This window comes from Rhipicephalus sanguineus, unplaced genomic scaffold, assembly GCF_013339695.2.
Source record: "Rhipicephalus sanguineus isolate Rsan-2018 unplaced genomic scaffold, BIME_Rsan_1.4 Seq3047, whole genome shotgun sequence".
NCBI lineage: Eukaryota > Metazoa > Arthropoda > Arachnida > Ixodida > Ixodidae > Rhipicephalus > Rhipicephalus sanguineus.
Genome location: NW_023614979.1, coordinates 21,658 through 38,876, shown reverse-complemented (window position 1 = coordinate 38,876; position 17,219 = coordinate 21,658).

Genomic DNA, 17,219 nt, shown 5'->3' with positions numbered 1-17,219 from the left:
CTGTCTTGACTTCATTATGTGTCCTTGCTTGCACGCTCTGTCTTTAAAAACGAATACTTACCAACTAGCTCAGCTCTTTAATTCTAAGGAATACAACGCAGCTAGCCCTTACAAAAATTTGTTTCACCTGTCTGTCACCTATGAGTCACCACCCAGTCACCCCAGTCACCTCCCTGTAGACTTGACCTTTCTGCAGACCTGGACTGCAGATTTTCTGCAGACCCCAAGCAGACTTTTCTGATAATGTACGCCCAGAGTTGTGCGTGTGTAATATATAATATAATATATATGTATGTATCTATATATTCTGGACCATGACACATTTCATAATAATGATTAAATGAATTTCACCTTTCTGTCACCCGCCAGTCACCCACCAGTCATCCCCATATAGACCTAGTCTGCAGATTTTCTGCAGACCCCAAGCAGACGGCAAGCAGACTTTCCTGATATGTGCGCCCAGAGTGTGTGCGTGTGAATGTATATAATATATATGTATGCATCTATATATTCTGAACCATCACACATTTCATAATAATGATTAAATGAATTTCACCTTTCAGTCACCCACCAGTCACCCACCAGTCATCCCCATATAAACCTAGTCTGCAGATTTTCTGCAGACCCCTAGCAGATGGCAAGCAAACTTTTCTGATAATGAGCGCCCAGAGTGCGTGCGTGTGGATGTATATAATATATATGCATGTATCTATATATTCTGGAGCATGACACATTTGATACTAATGATTAAATAGATTTCACCTTTCAGTCACACACTGATACGGGGTGACAGAAAGTCTGTCACTTGTCTGTCTTCCCGTGCTCTGCACCTGGGTTGTTCATGGTCTGCAGAAAGGCTGCAGCTTTTCTGGAGCACAATGCGACAGCCTGCCAGCTGGTAATTGGAATTCGCTAATTAATATAGCGTTGCACATTTGGCGGGTGCAGATTAAGAGATCTGTGTGTTTTATAGTTACGTAACACCCAGCATAAATTTGCATGCATTCTGTGAACGTGTAAATTTAAAATTTTGAAGCGTAGGAATTTTCCCACCGGCACTGAATGACAGGTCAAGATACCATGGCTACATATAACAGGTGGTCGGTGTTAGGTTGTGAAGCGCGAATGTGCGCTACTTACTTAGCTGTTGTTGCGTGTACGCTGTGGACGTGTGTTCGTGGGTGTATGTACGGTATTCTACCCCTGGATGCTGCATGTTACCTGACTGGTGGTGCTAACGCAAAGGGTAGCTCTTATTACTTTTCTCATCCGCTACAAAGTTCCGCACATATTCTGCAGAAATACTGCAGAAATTCTGCAGACGCCCTGCAGACGTTCTGCAGACATTCTGCCTGCATGCTGCATCCTGGCGGCTACAAATGCTCTGCAGACTTTCTCCAGAAAGGGTGTTTCAATTGCCTACTGGGAGGTGACATGGGGTGACAAAAAGTCTGTCACTTTTCTTTCCGCATTCTGAATCCGGGGTGACTCATGGTCTGTAGAATTTCTGCACATAGGCTCTAAGTTTTTTTGTAAGGGTCGCTTCTGTCTGGCGCGGGCTTGCCCGCGAGAGATGCTCTCAGGCCTTGACGAGAGGTTGACGCGCTGCTGAGCAGGCGGCTTCTCGTTCGTGCGTTCGACTTCGGCCCTCGTGCGTGAGTCGTCGCGCCGTAGGCAAGCGTACTTGCTCGGTCTTGCGGAGTTCCCTATACGGCCTGCAAGCCCGTGAGTGTCGCACTGTGCTGCATCTTGGGTTAATAAACCCGTTGTTGTTGTTACCCTGCCTCGTGCGTGGTTTCTGTGCCGTGTCGGAGAAAACGACGAACCCGGCCGCAGCGTCGTCGCACGCAGCGGCAGTGGAGAACGTCGCGTCCCTACACGGTCGCGCTCGTAGGTAAGCCTAGTGCAAACCTATCTCCACAATTCCGATTAGGCAACTGCGATACAATCTACAAAGCAACAACGTGTCTCGCGTATTTCTTTTTTTTTAATTGCTTCTGTGCAATGAAAAATATAGTTGAAGTCCGACAATTAATGTGTACAGAAAACATGGGCTTCAAAACCACGCGCACTACAGAGCTATGTAAGGGTGGGAGCACCGTACGGGCGTGATACTATTCAACTATAAGGAGCGATTCGTTCGGACTGAGAGCCTCCTCTATGGAAACGTGGCAGGAGCAAGCGCTTTTCCAAATCTACGGACTGTTACCACACAGCGAAAAACATGTGGGCTTTCAGCGAGGTGATTATTGACATTGTTGCTGCTATCTTCAGTTGAGTCACATGACCTGCCTTGCCAGGTACAGCGTGGTTCACTCCGTAGCCTACGAAGACGTGCGCGACATAAGACGGAGCCATAACAGCATGATGATGTCCGGAGACGGCGTGTGAAGCGATGAACCACGTGCGTTACGACACGCCTGAACGCGCGGCTGAAGGACACGACAGAGTACGGCGGTCTTTTCTCCCGTGATATACTGCGCCGACGCATGGTGACGCGCGCGACCCTTTGGAAAGGTTCATGGGAACTATTGAAGACATGCAAGCAACCAACCAAATAAAGAAAAATCTTAGAGAGAAATAGTGTGAACACGTCATTATTGATCTTACATGATATTTATTAGTGAAAACATGAATAATTTAACGGTACATAATGGACATTTTTAATAATATACACAAGAATTTTACTACTTGATAAGCATTGTACAAATATATAATTGTCGATAGTACATAATTATATCATATAATGATAATATTCGCTAAAAGTAGGCAAGAATTTACTAGCACACAAAGTACAAATACGCCAAATATAACTGGGCGTAGTATGCATCCTGTGATCAAGTAACGTTCAAAATTTATACAGCTCGTTAATACTACTTATACATTCGTTTAATGTATTTTGTTTTCTAATCACGAGCGAGAAGAATGCAAGCAATATTGATGAAAGGAAATTGTCTGCTAGGGTTCACAAATACATGTTTTGAAAGGTGTACACGCTGAATCGAAAAAAATATAACCAGGTTCGTAACCGTATGGAGCCGTTGGAATTGTAAATAGAAGAGTTGTCATAACACAAGAAGTAGCCCACAGGGCAAATTTCATGCAAAAAGCACAAATAAATATGACCATAAATATTTACTAATTAGGCCAAAAAAAATCGGAAGCAGACGTCTGTACAATAACAGGCAAGGCAGTGCTTCATTATTTGAAGACAGAGTTGGATGAACGGGAACAAAATAAGACTGTAAATATGCGCAGCAGCAGGAGGCATGTGTCTAATGCAAGAAAATTCCGCAAATGAAGTGTACCGCCTGCAGTCGTGCCATAGGCAAGGCTCAACCACAAATATATTTATTGCACTTTGTTTTCGACGTTGGCTTTGCAGCATGATTTACCAGCTTTGCTTGAAGCAATGTTTAATAAATAACACAACAAAAATACTGATAAAGCCATACCATAACAATTTTTAACAAACGTGAACTTTCGCGAAAAGCGGCAAGCCTAAATGTTGTGCTTATTCGAGGTTGCACAAGATGCATCGTCGGCAAATATTGGAGAAAACGCAGTTTAAGAGCTGCCAGGAAAGCACGCACTTCGCATTGCCTACGCCAACACTTTCAACAACTGGTGCCACCTAATGCGCGAATTGAAACTCATAGCAGACAACCAGAGATAGAAGAAGCCTGCGGCGACTGCTGGCAGCGATTACGCTCGCAGTTATAAACAAAAAGCGGAATCTTGTTTTCGTTCACTTCAAACACAGTTTGTCTCGTCTGGCTTCTGCGACACAATGACGTGGCCAGGACAGCGGCTTCGCCTGTTACGACTGACCACAAAATACCAGGATAACGGAGTGGCCATAGAAGACGGATGAAGAGTCGCCCCGAGTGTGAATCGACGGCAGCTGGACGAGACAACAGCAAAGAGCGGCACAGACGCAGAATATGACACAGCCACGGATGGCGACTCGCCGCTGGAATCCGTAAGCGGACAGCACTTTCAGCATTCATTCAAAATGAACAGACAGGTGAAATTGAAAAAAGTAAAGACGCTGGGGACGGCAAAAAACCAACCTTGTGAGCAATGCAGAAAAGAAACTACACGGAAATCAAGGTCCTGCAAGCAGATGCATACCACCATATATGGACATGCCAAGGATTACAGTCGGAACGCCCCCGTCAGCTCCTGCAAGCTGGTCTTCGCTACAGTGACACAAACAGTTATGACCGATGGATACATGACAACACATCCCACAAGCCACTTCTTCACTACATACACAACACCAGCCTAACGGCGCACATTTAACACAAATATGCACAACAAATATTATGTCTTAAGGGCAAGTTTATATCAAAAATAAAAACAAAAGGTCCGATAGCGATCCCGCTGCAAGCCAGCCAGATCGACGTCATTGCAGACATGCAAAAGAATGCACATGTGCAGATGGAGCAGTTCGTAACGCCGGAAACAGCCGAATCGGGGTTTGTGAAAAAAGTGAGTACGAGCTGAAGATTATAAGTGTTCAGTATACCATCAACGCGTAACTTTGGCGAAAAGAAGTTCGGGAAACAGTGACGGAGAATCCCAACGGTAATGACGAAGCTAGCTATGCAAGCACCGCAGCCAACCATGGCAAAGCTACCGATGGTGGAATCCACGAAGTTTGACGGTGACAAGATAAATTTTAGAGCTTTTGGCGGCAATTTGAAGCAGATTTTAAAAGAGTTGACTCTCGGGCGAGTTGGTGTTTTGACATAGAAACCATCGCAAAGTTGCGCAACTAGACAGGACACACAACAAGGAACAGACGAGCAGAGGCGCACACTAACAACTGATTTTATTGAAGGCAGATGCACAGCTTTATGCATCAACAAGCTGCGCAGGCGCACCGTCACAACAACCAACAACCAAACAAGGTGCGATAAAGTGAAAAGAACAGAACATTCAAACAATGCGCGAAAGAAAGTTGAATTTCAGCACTTTTAGGTGTCGCTTACACACCCCTCACCTGTTTCCTGATAAAAAACGCTTCAAATGTTTCGCCAGCCGTTTTTTGTCTACTTCTGCCTAGGATTTTTGCGCATCGGAAACGCGGTTCACAATGCGAGCACGCCATGCAATGGTCAACGAGCTGACTTCTCTCCTTATTTCAGATTTAATTCGTGTCTCCCTAGTCCAGTCTGGCCGATGTGGACTATCCTGAGTCCCGCGCCCAGTCTGGCCGATGTGGACTTTGCCGCAGGACACTGCAGAACGTTGCGCCTGCGCAGTTTGTTGATGTATAAATGTGTAAATCTGCCTTCAATAAAATCAATTGTTAGTGTGCGCCTGTGCTCGTCTCTTGCTTGCTGTGTGTCCTGTCTGGTTGCGCTGCTTACGAGGGTTTATATGGTGAAACAGATTACACGTGATAATAAAATAAAACTAAAACCAGTCATTTACGCACCATCTCTCCTCTATAAACGGAAAAGCGGTAGCTACCGTGGAGGAACTACAGTTTTCTGACATCAACTACGGGAAAGCCATTAATCTGCTCAAGCAGCGTTACGGAAAATATGATGGGCTAGTAGAAATGCATGTGAAAGAACTCATCCACCAAAATAAAGTACAAATCTGCTAGGACTCTACAGGTTTCTTAGCTTGTCAGAAAGGGTGCACCTGCACACACGTGGGCTGGAATCCTTAGGCTTGAAGAGCGAGTCCTATGCGACAATGCTGCTGCCGATACTCAACAGATCGCTACCAGTGGACAAGTACATTGCCTTCCAGCTAAAAAGAAGTGGCCAGTAAATTGTCAACGAAAGGTCAGAATGTTGCTCTCTGTCAAGGAGACGCTCCTAGGTCATTAATCTACTACTTCGAAGATCAAGTGGAAAGCGGGGAAGGATTGAGAAAAAAGAGAGCAACGGCAATAAGATGGAGAGTCAACAAAAAAGAATGGTTAATTTTCAATGTACCGTGCCAAAGTTTTGCATATTTTGCTACTCATTATAGTGACTACTCATTATAGTGATCACTGTAGGAAACAATGCCTTATGAAAGCAAGCAAATGAAGCTCAAAGAGGCAAATAGATGCTTCCGTTGTGCGAGGCTTTGCCATACCGCCAAAATATGTAAGACATAAGATACAAAAATATGTCGGAGATGGCATCAAACGTTTATGTGCCGGAGCAATCAAGGCACAGCGCAGTGCACAGTGAATGTTCGGGGTGAAAGTTAAGATTAGAAAGAGCAAGCGTCCACCTGCCAATTTATGAAGATTTCATGAAACATTTCCTACAGACTGCTGCTGCACTGGCAGAAGGCCGAAGCCAGTCGTCCCATTGTCGTGTTCAGCTGGATACGGGCGGCCAACGATATTTCATTCCCAAAAGCTTGCATGAGAAAAATGGCTGTCAAGTAAATGAACGACTCTCGATAGGCTCGTTCGGAGGAAGTGAAAATGAAGGAGTCATGAAGACAGCTGAATTTAAATGGAAAAGTGCCCACAGTAGCGAATAAATGTTATTGGAAGCGCTGGAGATTGAGATCATTCCGAAAAAATAAGAACTATGGTTCCTGCCTGTCACATTGCTGAAGACTGCTAAAGATGGTTGCTAAAGCTGGCTGATGGATTATGCAGAAGCACGGCCTCCGTGGAAATGAGCATAATTTTGCGACCGGATAAGTATGGGAAAGTGGTCAAAGGCGGGATCCGCATGCTTGACGAGAGGTTGACCGCAGAAGGAACTATAATCGGATTGTCAGTACTAGGTCACACTAACATATGCGCAACAACAATGTAGAAGTTAACAGTAATGGCCCTTCAAGTCAATGCAGAGAATTCTGATATGAAGACAAAGCAACTAGACACACTAAAAGATATTGCAGAAAGCAAGACCAGTAATGTGATGACAACGAGGATGCTTCTTAATGATATAAAATCTTTGAAGACGGACCATGTTTGAGAGGATACAAATGCAGTATGCCCCAAAGGGGATCGAAACACAACAAAAGACAGCCTACTGGGCGACAAAATCCGATAAGAAAAGTTATAGGAACCCAGTCTCATCAGAAGAAATGCAGACGATCACAGCGGAAGTTACGGCCACACTAAGGAGCGGGCCGTCGAGATATGCGCAAAGCACAGCAAATAAGCCTCGGCATAAACGATGGCTGACATAATAGGCGAATACCGTAGGCCTAAGGGTAATACCGAATGTGAACAAGATGTCAGCATAGACGAAATGTGGAGAAAGAAACGAAGACTGAAGGAGCTAACTGCCCTAACGCCTCTGCAGTAAGAAACAAAGAAGGCATGAGGGCAGTTAGCTGTACGAGAATTGTGAAGCGGCCTCCCTACTTACAGCCGTTCAGAAGAACTGTCTTGCCTGGGACAGGCGGGATACCTTGAAGCACGGCTGCAATTGGAGTCATCATCATCATCAGCCTGTCTACGCCCACTGCAGGGCAAAAGCCTCTCCCATGTTCCCTGCTCCCTGCTGCCACGTTATACCTACAAACTTCATCTCATCTACCCAACCAATTTTCTGTCTCCCCCTCACGCGTTTGCCATCTCTTGGAATCCAGTCAGTTACCCTTAATGACCACCGGTTATCCCGCCGACGTGCTACATGCCCGGCCCATATCCATTTCTTCTTCTTGATTTCAACTATGATATCCTTAACCCCCGTTTGTTCCCTGACCCACTCTGCTCTCTTCGTGTCTCTTAAGGTTACACCTTTCATTTACTTTTCCATCGCTCGCTGCGTCATCCTCAATTTAAGTTGAACCCTCTTTGTAAGTCTCCAGGTTTCTGCTCCGTAGGTAAGTGCCGGTAAGATGCAGCTGTTGTGTGCCTTCCTCTTGAGGGATAGTGGTAGGCTCTTGAGGGATAGAGGGTGCAGCGATGGCGTAGCGGTAGAGCATCAGCCTCGCATGCAATAGGTCTTTGGTTCGAATCCCGGTGCTGCACAATTCCTAACTGGATTAAAAAAAATCCGCGTGATGAAGGAATTGTGTAAAAAGGCCTGGGGTGCAGCCTCACCGGCGACCACAGCCAGCAATGCACTCCCTCACCAGAGCAGTATTGGCCACCCTGGTGTAGTACTTGGCCACTACCTCCCACATGCCTACACCAATTGGAGCCAGCTGTACGGTAATTCTCAGTTATGGCTCAGTCGCTTCGCCGACAAGAGTGGCACAGGCTCCTCTATCACTTGCTTGTAAACTGGAGGACTAATATTAACATAATTAGTTAAAACGATGAGGCGACATGAGTGCAACAAGCACGGAACCTTTAAATAGAAATTCGAATATAACATGGTCGAGCCTCTCTTTAGCCTAATGACGGCGCCTAAATACGTATAAGCGTCTTAGAAACCAGAAGAAAGACTCACAAATGTTGGACGTTTTAAAGACGACAGTCTTTCTTGGGATACTTAAACGGAGAAATTTTGGTCTGTCTTTCTGTCTTTCTGTTTGTCGGCACGTCACACGATTCGGGATTTCTAACCAGGCCATCGGCGGATGCAGATCGGGTCACATTCGGCTGCGCTAATCCATCTTCAAGCGCCCGCATTTTCCGACCATCGGCACGAATCGCACAGTCAACGCAACGGGCAAGTCACCATCTTTCATCTGACACCAATATTTCCGAGCTCGGCTCTTTTTTCAACCCGCAACGGACGTTTGAAAGCCGTAAGCGGCGGTCATAGCGTTAAGCCTAGACGCGCCCCCCGCGGCGGCGGCACGGCAGACGCGCCAGCCGCGTCGGTGCCCAACGCGCTCTGCGGCGCCCCCCGCAACGCAGCCAATTGGGCAGGGGCCCGATTCGCGGGTACGACCGCCATCGATTCTGACCCACCAGATCAACTGGACGGCATGGATGCTGACGATTTGGAGACCGAGGACGGCGTCGGGTCCGGTGGCTACACCCCCGGTCCAAGCGGGGTTGCCGAAGCGTCCAACAATGCACACCTGCGGCCGCCCATACCCCACACTCCGTGGTATCAGGTGGTCAACGCTCGCCGACGGAAGGTTGTCGCCGAGGAGGCCTCCGCGACGCCACCCGCCCCATTCCACGAGCGCGAGCGTAGACATGGAACAGGTTGGCCTCGCCTGCCACGCCTTCCCGCAGAGGACCACAATGTGGTTTTCCATATAAGAGGAGGCATATCTCTAGACCAAGAAGCGGTCTTACCCTTACGCGCTGCTATACAAACCGCACTCCGAGCCCCCTTGCACCTGGAGGCGCGGATACGAGTACGCAAGGAGCAGAACATTGCCCTGATCAGCACCTCAGATCCAGACCTTGCTGAACAGCTGTGCCACGTGCAGACGCTCGAGCTCGGCAGCAGATCGTATGAAGTCTCCGCGTACGTGGCTTCTCCAGATAATTCCTGCAAGGGAGTAATCACAGGAGCCCTACCTATACCCACAGAGGATGCTCTCATGAACGACACCGTCACCTACCCGCAACGTATCAACATTATCCAAGCCCGAGCATTCGGAACGAACGGAGCATGCCTATACACCTTCGAGGGCAGGCGTGTTCCCCGATACGTTTACTTTCAAGGTGTGGAATTTCGATGCAGACCTTTCCGACCAGTCACCCAAGTGTGCCACTGCTGCCTCAGAACTGGCCACCGACACGACATCTGCCCATATCGGCAGGAACGGCGGTGTGGAAATTACGGCGTGCTTAACCCAGATGAGCACCACGATGGTTGCGTTCCGCGCTGTCTAACCTGTGGATCCGACGAACATCCCACCATCGACCTAGGGTGCCCGGCCCGTCAGAGGAGGCCCGGGCCTCGGGCGTTGAGAGATGGGCGCCAGCTCCCGGAAAAACCCAACACCCCTCAACTGAGGAAAAATACTGAAGAATTGCCACCACACATCCAACCTCGCAGCAGTTCTCAGAATACCGACAGCCAAGGCCCTACGAGGACTGCCCGATCAAAGCGCCCAAAAATACCCAACCAAGGACAGCAAACCTCACAACCTATTCCTCCCCAAGTGCCTCCACCCACCCAGACACCGGCGCATCCATCAAGGAACCACCCGACACCTTCTTCGGAGTGCGGCGCGAAAAGCAACGCCACGTGGCCCGCGCTCCCGCAACGACAGTCCACCCACGCACCTGGCCTGGCGGCCAGAGCAGCGGCGCCGAGTGCATCGGGCTCGTCTACCGGAGGTCATCTAAATCAAGTCCTACAGTCGCAGCTACAGCGACGGCAGGATCCCCTGGCCGACTCTGGTAAGTCGCCCGTTTGAGCAGGCCTCCCAAATGCCTTCCCAATCAACCCCACCCCATTCTCCAGCCCTCGTTCAACAGACATGTGCCCAGTATTTCCAAACCCCAGAATTCACATAAGGCCTCAAGCAACTAGTTCTGAAGTTTGTAAGTGATAGCCTCGAGGCTGTTAAAACACAACTGTGTAAGGAACAAGAAGAGGCCCTCCAGACGATGGAGACCACGTTTAGTCACCGCATGGAGAAAATTGAGGCTGAAATTAATGACCTGTACGATATGCATGCTCAATCATCACCAACCCGTAAGCATAAACAACGCAAATCCGCCGCCGCTTGTTCTCCTCAGCCCACGGAGCAGGCGAACAGCCCACAATCGGAAGTTTCGACTCCCACAACGCCTCAACATGGCGAATTCTAGTATTCGGCAGAATTCCGGAAGAGCAGGTTTGCCTTCTCCATCCGGAAATCAAAATTCATCTGATATCAACATATGGCAGTGGAATTGTAGAAGCATCAAAAAGAAACACTCTCAATTGGCCGCCTACATTCAACACTCCACGGAAGCACGGCATATGGTGGCTCTGCAGGAAACGGGGTCAGCGCCTTTCTCTCTGCAGGGATATCATGTGGCATGCGTAACATCGCGCACCGCTATTCTTATACATAAAACCCTTCCATTTATAGACCGGACCCTTACGGGAGGCTCTGCCGAGAAAGGCACCGAGTACACCGCCCTTGAGCTAATCCCATCGAATTACACATCGGGAAAAGGACTCTTGGTAATCAACATATACAGCACCCCTAAAGATAAGGGCACAGGAATACCCGAAATTTTTACTCAAACGCGGTCCACACATCGCATTATAGTGGGCGACTTTAATGCACGCCATACCGCATGAGATTATGTAACTCGCCGAAGGGTAACCTGGTACATAACGCCATGATGCATCACGCACTTACCTTAATTACTGACCCTACTGTGCCAACGCGAGTAGGCACTAGCACCGCCAGGGATACAACGCCAGACCTCACGATGGTGAGCGCACATGTGATAGTAAAAACACATGAGGTTCTACCGGATACATTAGGTAGCGACCACCATGTGATCCGAACTGTCTTAACGCAAAATTCCAAAATTTTCCGACCTCAAATTCAGACCCTCGTTGACTGGGATAAACTTCGCACATACATCGCTGCGGAGGATACCACTCCGCAATCTATAGAGTCTTGGACTCAAAAGATACAAGATGCCATTGAGAGAGCCGGTAAAGAGATTAAGAACACGAAGACTGCGCCCCAAGTTGATCCCCATCTCCTCCATCTGTGTGAGGCTCGACGAAGCCTTTCTAAACGATGGAAGCGTCAGAGACTAAACCGGAAACTTCGCCTACGTATCGCTGCCGTTACGGAGGAAACAGCACAGTATGCCACCCAGCTAGCTAGAGCGAATTGGGAAAACTTTTGTGGCAGCCTGAAAAAAACACTTGGCCCCAAAACGCACGTGGAACATCCTCAGGGCCCTTCTAGATCCGACGACTACCAAAAACCACATTAACACGACTACCCAGAGGCTCATTTACCTGGAGGAGCAAAAAGGCACGGACATTATGGCACATATAAAACACCTTTACATTCCTCAGCCCCTACCGGTAGATCCGAACGCACTCCCTTTAACACCCCCCGATCCGGACGAAAACTTGGATGCAGATGTCACACTTGCGGAGGTAAAACAGGCTCTTGCTTATATTACCCGGGACACTGCACCAGGGCCGGATCGTATAACATACAAGGTCCTCCGAAACTTGGATGTCGTATCTCTACAGGAGATCACGGATCTCTTTAACGAACACTGGAGCAAGGGCACATTACCATGCGATTGGAAACATGCCCAAGTTAATCTGATTCCCAAATCGGGCAAATCACTACTTCTCCAGAATTTACGACCCATCTCCCTCACGAGTTGTGTAGGCAAACTTTTTGAGGACGTCGTTCTCCGGCGACTGCAACCACAATTAGAAGCTCAGAATTTCTTTCCCAACACGCACTTTGGCTTTCACCCCAGCCTATCCGCGCAGGATGTTCTCCTGCATGTTAACGAGACCCTATTTCACCCCAAACGACAGACGGCCCGAACCAGAGCCATTCTCGCATTAGACATACAAAAGGCTTTTGACAATGTCGGGCACGAACACATCCTCAGGACATTGGCCACCACTGGCTGCGGCCGTAGGACCTGGCATTATGTCAAAGCCTTCTTGGAAAATCGCACCGCCGAGGTTAGATTAGGTTCACTCACATCAACCACTTTTATCCTCCCAAACAGGGGTACACCCCAGGGAGCTGTCCTATCGCCACTCTTATTCAATGTAGCCATGGCCCCATTGGCCAAAGAACTCGCAAGTATTCCTAAATTACAGCACGCATTTTATGCTGATGATATGACTCTGTGGGTGTGCCATGGCTCCATTGGGGAGGCACAGGATATCCTACAAACCGCTATCAATGTCATCGAGCGGCATATTAACACAATGGGTCTCCACTGTTCGCCAGAAAAGTCGGAGTTACTTACAATTAAACCCCACGCGCGCGACCCAAGCATTGGCCTGTTCGTACATGGTCAACCTGTGCCAAGAGTACATAAAATCAGGATCTTGGGTCTACACATCCAATCAAACTTAGATGCAAACTTCACCTTAAACCTTCTGGATAAGCAGATAAAGCAAATTTCAGGAGTGATTCGCCGGAGTGCGTCGCGCAATCACGGTCTATCTGAGAAGGACACAATGCAAATTGTTGAGGCTTTGGTGGTAAGTCGCCTCGCTTATCATCTTCCCTATCACCATCTCACTCAAAGCAAACAGAACAGGCGAACAGTCTAATCAGGCGTGCGGTTAAGACCGCACTGAGGCTACCGATGCGCACTAGCAATACTCACCTCCTACAGACATGGTCTGTATATGTATAATACAGTCCAGGAAATTATGGAGGCACAGAGGAGCAACCAACTCTTGCGCCTCTCTCGGACACCCACAGGGCGGAACCTGCTCCGAACCCTGAGGTTAGAGCCAAGCGGCACGATGCGTAACAAAGAAGCATGGTCCCCTATTCCGATAAAGGTCGCGGCACACATGCAACTCAAACCACTGCCACGAAACATGAATCCCCAAAGCCACCCGGGTCAACGCAAGGCACGCGCTGATTATTACATACGGTGGTACAGAAATTGTGATGACGTCCTTTATGTCGACGCTGCGGTAGGCCCGCTTGAAGGAACGGCCACAGCTGCTGCGATGACGGATGACGGACGCATTAACATCTCCGCGTCGATTAAAACGACTCGACCCGACGTGGCTGAGGGAGTCGCACTAGCCCTAGCAGTGGCGCATGCGGCCGCAGATTCTACCATTACAGAAATCTGTACCGATTCCCAAAGCGCATATCGATACTACCGTCAAGGCATAGCACCAAACACGGTTTCACGCATTTTGCGAAACATTCCTTCGCTTCCCCATCCGGTGACTATCACGTGGGTGCCTGGGCATGAGTGTATCACCGGGAATGAGCGCGTTAATGCGCATGTCCGAGGTCTTTCCATCCGGACCCTGGAGGACCACTCACCCAAACCCGTGACAAAACCAGAAGAGGGAATCTGCACCAACCATCAGATTGCCTCGTATTACAGGAACGGCAGACGAGATTTACCTGCCCCTCACTATTCCCTTACACCTAATCAGAGCTCGGTCTGGCGCCAGCTCCAGACGAAAACACTTATTTCCCCCTATCTGGCACATCTATTTTACCCAGGTCTCCATCACCCACATTGCACCACCTGTGGGGCTCCCCGGGCTGATCTTTTCCACTGTTTGTGGAGCTGCCCAAAGCCCCTGGTGGTAGACCCTATTCCCAATCCTTCCCATTCCTCGTGGGAGGCCACTCTTCGGGCCACTAGCTCGGACGACCAGCTGAGGCTGGTGAACCGGGCCTGCCTAGAGATGTCGGCCAGGGGGCTCCCGGACGTCTAGGAGCCCAACCACACTCACTTTGACTATTTCAAATAAAGTTGCATCCATCCATCCATCCATCATACGATTCAGCCACACGGCCAAAGAAGAACCACTTGCCCAACGGCCAGCCATCTTGAACGGCTATAGGTTCATACTTGTGTACATTGTCGATCAAAAAGCAAACATTTCGCATAGCTGAGGCGCGACATCACTAGGTAAGTATTAGGTGGTGTTCCTTTATAGGAAAATGCATACATACGTAATTCTAAAGACCCTAGTTTCTTAAGCTGCTTTGAAAATGCGACTGCGCTGAAACTTGCCTTCCTCCGTGCCCTCTGCACGACCTCATTGTTGTGTTTCGATTTCGGTTCTGTATTGCACTGTACGAATGCCATGGGGCGCCGCTCTGGCATTCCTGTTTTACCCAGGCGACGTGTAAATAAAAGAGTGTGTGGAGAGTACTCGTTGAGTGCGGACGTTTCTTCTACTTCAGCGCTTCGCGTCAAACCGCGTGTTCGGGCTGGCTGGCGTCCCCGCCGGTCGCGTTGGTCACCGCCGGCCTTCGCTTGCTGCTGCGCCGGGACTATACCAGCCCGCAACGCAGCACTCATGTTTCCCGACGTATTGCCAGATGGCGTCCATATCTCACGCAGCGCCCCTTCTATCGTCTTTAGACGACATTTGCAGCGAAGCACGCAGATACGCGGCCAATTTTTTCAAGACAAATGGTGCTGGAGAAAGACGCAAGCTCCAACAGAGGCAATGTGAGAGTAAAAGCGAAAGTAAACGCTGCTGCACCTAAATACAATGACCATTAAAGTTACAGTAAATATGAGATGGTGCGCGAAATCTGGACATTAAGAGGCACTTTTAGCTGAGCGTCGCTTACGCCCAGCACCGCGCTGATGTAGTGTCCCGAGATAGTGCAGGAAACTGCACAGATTTCAGGATTTTTACGAGCGCGTCTTGTCGAGACGTGGTCAGCTTGTCTGCAAACCGTCGGCGAAACCAAGTGGACGCACCTTAACGCTCCGCTCAGCTGACTGCACAAGCGGAGCGATAGGTGCTTTGTACGTTCCGCTGCTTGCACGTTTCTTCTGCGCAAGCGCACTGCAGTTTCTTCTACGCGTTTGTGTGTAAATCTCGTCTCAAGCACTACAGGTCCTTCTGCGCGTTTATGTGTAACTCGGTAGCATACGCAGGTCTGACCATAGTGGATCGTAAACGCTCAGCTAAAGGGTCTAAATATAGGCGCGAAAGTGCACGAATGCAGTTGTGTGATTGAAATCGGGGGTCTTATAGTTCTAGAATTTTAGCGATCAGGTTTGAAATAATTCCCCCGAAAAATATCCTCAAGGATAAGTCTAACTTCAAGGTCTCAATAATGCGTCGCAGTTTTGTACTATTCACCAGTTCCTTTTCCGTTGTATAGTGTTGTCTTTAATATGACTGCGAAAACATACAAGCGTAGTTGCCGCACCGAAATTTTAAGTCAGCACGAAACGACGATGAAGATTCGAGTAGCCTGTTCGTTCCCGGTGGCGTCCAGCATCACGTGCTTCTACTTGACGCGCTTCGGCCTTAAATGGAACGTTGTTGTCGGGCGGCAGGCCGACGGGCCAGTGGGGCGGTGTTGTTGGAGGGGGGGGGTGGGGTTAGGACGCCCTCCCTTGAATATTTGCAATTTTATATACACTCACACATACAAACGCACACGTGAACATACACAAACTTCTTCGAACCCGCTCTTCTTGAGTGCGTTCATAAGCGTTTTGTAGTTGGGCCGTTACAGAGAGACAAGTGCTTCTTATTAGAGCCAGAATAGCGCTATCTTCACCGGTACAACACGTGCGTATCGTTTACACTTTCACGTATCGAGAGCGTCTATTATCGGTATTTGTTTTAGAGAGCAGCTCTTAGCCGGTCGTTCCCGCGTTGAGCAGCTACGCCGTCGCCACCGGTGGCGTAACCAATAGATAAAAAAAGTAACCGATAGACATGACAAAATGAGATGAGAAAAAAAATACCTGAGACCGAAAGGGATTGGAACCCAGGTCCTCTGCGTGGCAGGCGAGTATTCTACCACAGAGGCGCGCTGGTGCTTGAAACTCATTTGCAAAAAAAAAAACACTATACAGGCGTCATGTCGGGCAAGGAATCGCATTAGCCTATGTTATATGGCGTGGCAGAAGAGTAAAATAACAACCAGTCATCACCCAATGCTAACTGCTCAAAGAGTGTGTGGTTTAATGCTTCCCACCCACAGCAAAGTGCTCAGCCATAATTATTCATCGTCATCAGCCACAAGCAGCATCAACAAAGTGAACACAATACTCTACATATGTGTAGGTAATACTTGGCTTATCAGTCGAAAGAGGAATAATGGCGTGGTGGGTGATGTAATACTTCACAAAAATTATGATTAATGGCGTAGGCGATACCTTGCGGAAAGCCAAAGCCTCAAACACGGCTCGCATTGCCCCAACACGACGCTGCGCTAGAATTCGCATTAGGCAGTATCGTGATTGTCGGTGAATTTGTTTTTGTATGAATGCTTCATTCCTGAAGGACTACGAAGTTGTTATACATAAGGAACTTGTGAATGATATGTTTTTTAAGCAAATAACTCCCTGCCAAATTGAATAGATGAAAAATCCTTGAACATGATTGCCTCATTTGTATCGCCTAATCCTAAGCGAATGTTTGTTTAATGCCAGCAGTTAATGCCGCGGCAAGCCATCTTTTCGTCCACTTTTCTTTCTTCAACATTTACCTTACATCTACTACTAATAACATCCCCTATACTCTCCTTGGCATTATTGTCTGGTAGTGCTATTATATTGTGTATAACAAAGAAAAACGAGCCCTTAAGATTTCCACTTCTTTCATTCATATCGAGGGTGTCGTTCAGGCAGACTTGATGCTTTCAGGTGGTATGCGAGGGATTATTGGTCAGCTGCCAGCTCGTAATAAGTTCAC